The sequence below is a fragment of the Elephantulus edwardii genome, unplaced genomic scaffold, assembly GCF_000299155.1.
Source record: "Elephantulus edwardii isolate Elephantulus edwardi_28Jun2011 unplaced genomic scaffold, EleEdw1.0 scaffold00496, whole genome shotgun sequence".
Taxonomy (NCBI): Eukaryota; Metazoa; Chordata; class Mammalia; order Macroscelidea; family Macroscelididae; genus Elephantulus; species Elephantulus edwardii.
In genome coordinates this window covers 484,639-492,249 of record NW_006400246.1, presented here as the reverse complement: position 1 = coordinate 492,249, position 7,611 = coordinate 484,639, and positions in this window count along the sequence as shown.

The window sequence follows — 7,611 nt, the reverse complement described above, 5'->3', positions numbered from 1 at the left end:
GTAGTCCCTTTACCGGGCCGTAGTCCCTTTACCGGGCTGTAGTCCCTTTACCGGGCTGTAGTCAGTCCTTACCTGACACTTACCAGCTAGCTGCCCTGTCCGCTGTGAGTTCTGAAACCACGGCACCTCTTCAGAAAGTTCCCCGTACGGGCCACCACTTGTTGCGCGCCTTGCCTGTCCAGCAGGAATAAGGACACAACACACCAGCGGTTCCTTCTCACAGCGGTTTACTCAGGAGTTTTGTTACAGAGGGTGGTGGAAGATGGAGTCTCTCTTCCCTTCCCCGGGTGCAGCTTTTATCCCCTTCTCGGTACTGTGCCCATCACCACCCATCAGTCTCATGAGTCATGCCTCCATTGGACCATTAACCTCACATGAGATCAAGCCATCAACCAATGAGAACACAGTGCCCAAATAAGGTCTTGTTTGTGTTTAAGGCAAACAAAGAGAAGCAGAAAATCAGCGCCATTTTGTAATGGAGGACCATGAGCGCGTTCATGGCCCTCCACAAGGTAAGTCTTACTAAACTCCTGCTGTTGCAGAAGTAATCAGAATTTAAAAACAATTCACATTTCATAAGGGATTTACTAGTCATGGAATCTGGAAAAGAATCTCCAGGAAGAAACAGAGAGAAAAAGACGACTAGTATTTCCATACCAAAGAGCAGTGGCTTATTAAAGAATTGCTTTCACCCTTATTTATGATACACGGAAACCTGCTATGCCAGGGGACTTTTGAAGTCATACAGTCAGATGTTTAATTGTCCGCTTTATTACTTACCATCTGAGTACAAATGAACAAATGAAGAAGTATCTTTTCATATTTCTCCATTTTAAACCATGCAGCGTTCCCTTGTTCTGTTCAGGAAACAGCTGCATAGTCTTGGTATAGATTTCTTATCACCACAATCAAAGTGTTCTGGGATTCCCATTATTCCCAATGTTAGAGATAATTTGTTGTGACCCACACAAATACTTTTGCATAGTCAAAGAAACACAGATAGACATCCTGGTACTCTCTGCTTTCAGCCAAGATCCACCTGACACCAACAAGGTATCGCTGATGCCATGGCCTCTTCTCACAATTCTCTTGTCAATGTCCTATTCTAACCATGGGTTAATAATCCAGCAGGATTTTACCTGCATGTGATATAAATGATAGCATTCAATAACTTCCACATTCTGTTAAATCACTTTTGGGAATGAGAATATGGATTTCTTCCAGTAAGCTGGCATAGAAGATGTCTTCCAAAAGCCTTCACACTGGTGAACACGACCAAGGCTGTATCTGTTTGTTGCAACATCTCAGTTCATAGCCCCATTAATTGCTGGAGACTTCTGTTTTTGCCAGTGCATTTAATATAGTTTGAACTCTTCCTTTAGCAACACTTACTCTTGATCATGTGCTACAGCCTGATAAGGTTCTGTCAATAAATTACTTTTGATACAATGACTCTGTGTGTTCCTTCTATCTTCTTTTGATGCTTCCTAGTTTTGCCAATAGCAATCTTCAGAATGACTACCTCTTCTGTTCCAGCCAAAAAAATGTGAGAATTTCCCTTTACTCTCCATTTTCTTTACTTATTTGCCTTAAGAAAGAGGAAAATTAAAAATTGCTGTACTTTGTACTGGTATTTCAAGATAGAGCATTTATCAAAACTTTAAGTAGAAGTCACTTTTGCCTAGAGGTTTCTATTTGCTTTGTTTTGAATTTTTAAAATTTTCCCCCTATTTAGGGAGCTCTGATGGCCTAGTGGCAAGAAGCTGCACTGCAATCCCAGAGCTGCGTGGTTCGAATCCACCAGATGCTCTGCTGGAGAAAGAGGGGCAATCTCCTTCTGTACCAGTCAGATCCAATTTGACGGTACACACACACACACAAAGAATAAAAAAATTAAGAAATTCCCCCTATCGGCTATTCTTTTAATTACAGATACAGATAATTCTCTAGTTACGAGTATCTGTTAGTTATAAATCAATCAGTGTAAGGCCTATTATATTAAAAAAACAAGGTACTTAACAGTAGTTTGCAACCATACCAAACTGTTCCAATTTACAGATCTGACTTAAAAATAGAGTTAGAAACAGAATTTATCCTTAAACTGAGGACTGTTTCATTCTTTTTTATTTTTTGCAATGCCCTAGTGTACAAATGCTGATCCCACCTTGCAGTATTTTTAAATACTTCAAAGCCCTTTTTTCTAGATTAGTCAATCTTTAGCTCTATTTTCTTAAGTGTCAGTTCTCCCACAGTTGTGCTATCCAAAATCCTTCCCAAAATAATCAAGTTAGCTTGGTTTTGTTAGTTATGAATGTTCTCCCTGGTGTTCTGTCATCTACCTCCTCTCCCAACCAAGCCTGTGTGTAAGTATGCAGCTAACCTAACCCTGTCCTCGGCCACACTTCATCACAGAGTTAGCTTATGATCCAAGTCTTCCATCGTGCTTCTTGGTCCTCCAACTTGACTTTTTTCTTGCTTTGGAGTTGTCCAAGGTATTCTTATAGTCCTTGCACTCTGGCTACCATTTCTGTGCACTGGAGTAAAGGGCGGGATCCAGCATGTGCCCTTTCTGCAGATCCAGTCCCCCCTGCATGGCTGACTGCAGTCCTCTGCTTGAGTCCACATCCATCTCAGTTCATGACTCAGTTTTGAGACTTTTTTCTCCCAGGCCCACTACCAGTAAGTACAACCTCAAACTCCTTCACCAATCCTTTCTCTGCAACCCCATTTTCTCACCAGGCTACAGTCTCCATCTAGAAGACGGTAGCTCCTGGTTCCAAACATAGCTTCCCCTCAGCTGCCTTGAACCCCTCAGGTCCCTGAGCTGCTCCGCCTTGCCTCTGAACACCCAGCTCTGTCCAGCCAGGGAGATCTTGTAAAACATCCATCATAAGAACATTTGAATGATGCGCTCATGTTAAAATTTCAAAAGGCACAAGGGAGTACAAAGTAGTATGACGACCTCTTCTGTTTCAGCCGTTCGTTCAGTCGTGGCACGCACAGCCATTACCAATGTTTTTGTGTCCTTCCAGAAAAATGGTTTTTTGAAAGAACGCACACACATAGTGATACATACTCATTTTCCTTTATAAGAACATATGGATGCTTTCTTAATTATCTAGTCCTTCGATAACATTGATAACACAAGTATATGGCTTTAACACATTCATTCTCAGGGGAGCTCTGGTGGCCTAGTGGTAAGGAGCTGCAACTACAATCCCAGAGGCTCACGGTTCGAATCCACCAGATGCTCTGCCGAGGAAGGAGGGACAATCTCCTCCTGTACCAGTCAGATCTGATTTGACGGTACACTCACACAAAAACAATAAAATAAAATTAAAAAAAAAAACAACACATTCATTCTCTTACAGGACACTAGAAGTAAAACTTCAGGGTACAAGTTCTAGGGAATACCCAGTTCTGGAGGGTCCTTGTTTCCTTAAGCATCCAAGGGTTCCCTGGAGATACCCACATATATTGTCCTTCCCAACTGTCAAAGAGCTTCCTCCCACAGAAACCAAAGCCCCAGAGGATACACTCTGCTCCTGGCAGGTCTTTCTAAGTTGGTACTGGAGTCTCACCATCCTTTGCCTTTCTCTCTAGAGAGAGACAAGGGATAAAGAGCCACATAGGAAGGATACTCCCCTTCCATCCGATTAGGGCTGTGGCAGGACTCAAGAGCCCTGCAGTGCACCCTGAACCCTTTATAACTATTGGGTTTATAGGAGCATGCATGGGGAATCTTTACATAGCTGGCACGTTATCACATTCAAGTATTTTAGAGGTTCACGATTCAGTCTCCAACAGATTCTTAGCCTCCATGTAGCCCTTGCCTGTTGCTTTTCAGGCACTGTCTAGCTTCAGTATGCAGCCGTGAGCATCCACTCTTTTTGTACAGCTACATGTGGTTTATTTTAGGTGCTGTCAAGTTGACTACCCTTCAGAAAGAGCAATTTCATTCACCTTGGTCCTATCGAGAGAGCCCTAGCTTTACACACAGCTCATTAAGGGATGGCTCTATCCTATTAGTCATCACATCCTCAGTGAAGCCTGCAGGAAAAAGCCCCTGTCACTGCCCATGTTACCACTGCACCTCTTGGATATATCAGATGACAGACACCTGAACATAGTAACACTTTGTACTGCCAGTGAGTAGATCTCTGTGTGTCCACAAGGTTTGCTCTCTGAATGAACACTGTCCTCACTGGCCCAGTCATTATCAGCCAACATCTTCATGTTCCCTAGGATGTCGGAGGAGCTAGCCTAACCGCACAAGCACCGCACTGACAGGGAGGTGAGCAGAAACTCACGGCCAAAGACCTCTGTCACGGCTCCAGAACCCCACTGGCTGGCGCCTGCTGACAGGCCCCTAGGAGCCATGCCTGTTGATCGGGACACACAGGTGTTGGTGCAGTATCAGGTGGCCGCTGTGACGGACGCAGCAGTGTTCAGCCAGTACAGCCTCGTGCTTCACACCCAGAAGACCCACATGGCGGAGAGGCCATCTGTGTGCTGAGTATGACTGCAGCTCACAGCTGTTGCACGGCCACCTCGTGCATACTGAGGAATGGCCATTAAGAGTGCATCAGCTGCAGCCAGGGCTTCGTGCTCCAGGAGGAACATGGGTGTGTGTACATGTGGGCGAGCAGCCCTTTAGTTGCACTGACTGCCTGAGCTTCCAGAGTGATTAAAGCTGCTGTGATACCAGAGCACCCAGTGTGACCCTCAGGCTCCAGGCGTCCTGGCTCCTGGCCCAGCGTCCCTGTCCCTGCAGTGAGAACTGGAAGAGCTTTGTACAATGTGCCACACTGCTGGACAAGGGCGATAAGAACTTCAGCTGTATGGACTGTGGCGGGCACTCTGGCCACCGCTCAGTCTTGGTCCAGCACCTGTGCACCCCTTCCCAGCACCCAGAGCTCAATCAGCACTCCAACCTCACCCAGCACGTGCACATCCACACCTACGAGAAGTCCTTCACTTGCTAGGACTACGGCCAACACTTCCACTAGAGTACCCAGTACATCCAGCACCACTGTGTTCCACGGGCAGAGCGGCCTGGCCTGGAAAGCACGGCTCCCCTTGTTGTGCCTCACTTGCTCCTCTGTCCAGAGACTGGACATCTACCTCACAAGACTGTGAAGTGTCACATAAATACAGAGATGCAAGCAGGCCAGCCCAGGGCCTGGCCACTGGAGGTGCTCAATAAAATAAAAAAAGGAATCAGTTCTTCACCACCACAGTCCCTGCCTTTTGACCCTCATGGCTCCAGAGAGGGTTATGGCCCCTTGAAGTGGTTCCTGCCCCAATTCCTGGGGTCTCCCTGCTACCATGACCTCACCTGCACATTCCATTCAAGCCCTTCAGTGGATGTGACCCATAGTGACCCTCTGCTGAGTTTCTAAGGCTGTGAATCTTTACCAAAGAATTCTGCCCATCTTGCTATCACTGATCTGGTTGGTGGGTCCAAACTGCTAACGTTCTGGGTAGCAATCAGACCCTACAGCAACCAAAGATCTGTCCCCGACCCACAGGGAAGGAAAGGCAACCTGTGTGCACCTGCTGGTCACGTGGTTAAAGTACACAGTGCTAAACAAAAAGTCAAACCCACCAACAGCTGCAGGGGAGAGATGGACAGTCCTGGAAATCGTAGGGGCCAGTTCTATCTTTCCTATAGGGTTTTATGAGTTGGAATCAAGTGGGGTTACAGCTCTGGCTGGAAGCCGGCATGTGTCAAAGATGTTGCCATTTCTGTTACCTCATCTTTCTCCCGCAGAATGACTAGTAGGTTCGAACCACCAATCTGTCCATTTATTGTCCAGGTACTGTCACTTTTTGTCATCCATCAGGATACAGCTGGAAGACAAAGCCACAGTAAATGTTTTAACAGTGAATTTCATATGACAATTGCCAACTAGGTGTTATTGATGGCTAACAAAAAAAGCATTTAAAAAAGTACAAAATGAAAAAGTAAACAGCCTATTGTGAAAGTTGATACCGCACAGAGTGGCAAAGCTCTTCGGGCTGGAGGAACAAAGGGAAATACTGTAACATAGAAGTTTTAATGAGTTTCTCAAGAAGTTCAAACTCAGGACCCTGAGACCACCAATCACCTCTTGGGCCTGAACAAGACCAATGAACAAAAGGCGGGGGTCTAGATGGTGTGGAAAGAACTTGATTGCAGCTGATATACCTGAAAAGACCTGCAATGATGCAAGGAAAGCCACACTGCTGGCTGCCAGACAGTGGGAATGGAATCCCTTCTCCTTTTCCATCCCCTGTAGGACCCAGACTCTACTGATGAGCGCTGCCCGAGAGGAGTGTGTGTCTGACATTCTAGCCTCATACTGTGATGCTGAGGCAGACAGGTATGGAGCATAGAGGCGGGGCTGATGCTAAGGGACACTGAACCAGGTCCAGCCACCCTGACCTTATCTAGAAAGGATGGGTGGGTAATAAAACAGACAACTGAGGCCAAAGGCACAGGTAGAGGTACCAGTCTAGAAAGGGGAAGGACGGTGAGCTGTAATTGGACAGGGTGACCACCACCTTGCCCCGCCCCCGAAAGCAAAGGCCGCCTAAGCTGGCAGCAAGCCTGTGCTGGAAATGTCCCGCTCCGCCTGCCTCACCTAGACGTCCAGTCCGCTTTGGAGTCTTCCCTGACCTTTGTGATAATCTCCACATCGCCTACAGCTTCCTATCGATTACAGCTTCCTACCAAAATGCACATTTCGTTAGCTGACCTCCACCAAAATCTCCAGATTTAGGTAGAAGGCGGGTGTCTCTGGGTTTGCTACGGAACCCTAACAGCGGTCGGCCCTTCACTTTGTTGGCAGCTGCCCTGGCGGGAGCAATCACATCGTCTCTGGATGTGACCTCCAGGAACCGAGGGGTCATCTCGCTCACATTTGCTGCTTTCTGCAGGTGTGCAAATGCAGATGCTCTAGGCCAGCGTACAAGTGAGGAGAGTGCCGCACCGCCAATGGGAGAATCTGCCCCACGCAAAGAGCATCCAACCAACTGTCTACGGCGACGCGGGCCTCGTTTACACGGCTCTTTGAACGGAAACACCCGAGTCCAGCCGAAGAAGCCCGAATGGCAAGTCCCATCACAGACCAACGCAATTCAGCCGGGACGGCGGCTGCGCAGGCGCAGAGCAAGGACCGGGCGGGAAGCGCAGAAGAGGGGAAGCGGCGGAAATACCCGAAGTGCTGGGGCGCCCGAGGCCGTTGCCAACCTCCGCTTCCAACTCGCTGCTGCCGCCGGAGCCGAGCCTCCGAGCACGTCCGCCCGTACCGCGGCGGCCGCCTCCTCCCTCCACCCTGAGCCCCCAGACCTCTCTCGAGAGGAGCGAGCGAGCAGCGCGGCCCGGCCGACAGAGCATCCCGTCTTCAGCCGCAGCCAAGCCTAAGGAGAGCGGCGCGGCCGAGGGGGAGGAGGAAGCGGCCCTGCGTGGGCGGGGCCGAGCGCGGCCCGAAGACAGCCGAGTCCACCCGAGCGGAGCCGACTGGGCCCGAGCGCCTCCGAGGAGGCTGAGCAGGCCAGAGCCGGACTACGGGAGCCGAGGCGGGCCGCGCGGTGGGCGCGGAGCGGCGCGGCGAGCCGGGCAGGCGG